Source organism: Lathyrus oleraceus, chromosome 6 (genome assembly GCF_024323335.1).
Source record: "Lathyrus oleraceus cultivar Zhongwan6 chromosome 6, CAAS_Psat_ZW6_1.0, whole genome shotgun sequence".
Classification (NCBI taxonomy): Eukaryota; Viridiplantae; Streptophyta; class Magnoliopsida; order Fabales; family Fabaceae; genus Lathyrus; species Lathyrus oleraceus.
In genome coordinates this window covers 43,927,530-43,928,858 of record NC_066584.1, presented here as the reverse complement: position 1 = coordinate 43,928,858, position 1,329 = coordinate 43,927,530, and positions in this window count along the sequence as shown.

The window sequence follows — 1,329 nt, the reverse complement described above, 5'->3', positions numbered from 1 at the left end:
TTGTCTCCCTCTTTTTGTGGATTAACCAAGGATTATGGCGATGATTCAAATTCTTGGCGACACCTTTGTATCCTTCGTGATCGTTTTGTCAGCATAATAATCACATACATATATATACATATACATTCATATGATTTCATAATTGCATATTGGCACCATTATATTTGTTTGATTTTTTGATTTGAGATTCTCATTCTTTGTATGACGGTACTTTATCCCCATACGAGTTCGGTGTCTGTCCTTCCTCAATTGTAAAGTGTTGGCCCCTTAGGCAGAAAGACTTTAACCTTTCTCCTCTTCCCCACTGAGTTGTTTCCTCGTGGATGATTATCACTTCAGTTTCCTCCCCAGTTGTTTATCTGGATGGAACCACTCCCCTTGAGTTATGTCCTCATTGGGTTGAGTCTTGATTGACTATTTCTTTCTAGATCATGCCTAGATAGATGCTTTGAGTCTCCTAAGATATTATTACCCAGTAACTGGTAATGTTCTTCTTAGTTTGCAATTTGTTACTTCTTGCCCAATACCCGACAAAAGTACCCTTGTTTTCCCAGCAGTGGAGTTCCCAGTGGATTCATTTGTTTCTGATTCACCGGAAAGTATATCCTTGATATGTTCGTCCTAACCGGTGACGAGTATCTTTCTCTCCCCTGCCTGAGTCTATCCTTGATATGTTCATCCTAACCGATGACGGATATTCTCATCTTTGGTATTCTACCCAGTAAAAAGGTAGTTGTAATCCCTATTCTTGTTCCCCAGAGAGCTAATCCTTGATATGTCCATCCTAACCGATGACGGGTTTCCTTCTTGTTGCAGTCTTCTACCTAGTAACCAGTAGTTGTAAATCCTGCTTTTGTCCCTTTCGCAGAGTTAATCCTTGATATGTTCACCCTAACTGGTGACTGATTTTCTCTTTGATGGTATTCTATCCAGTAACTGATAGATGTAATTCTTATTTTCTCCCCTCTCAGAGTCTATCCTTGATATGTTCATCTTAACTAGTGATGGATTTTCTCTTTGATGGTCTTCTATCCAGCACTCGATAAATGTAATTCCTACTTTTTGTTCAGTTGGTTTATCCTTGATATGTTCATCTTAACCGATGACGGGTATCCTCCTTGACATTCTCAGGCAAGTCTATCCTTGATATGTTCATCCATATCGATGACAGATTTTCTTCCCTGTTGAGTTTATGCTTGATATGTTCATCCTAACCGATGACAGATACTCTCACCCTTGGTCTTTTGTCCAGTAACTGGTAGTTATAAATCCTTTTTTCTGCAGTTTTCCCCAGCAAGGCTATTCTTACCCAGTAACCGGTAATGAATA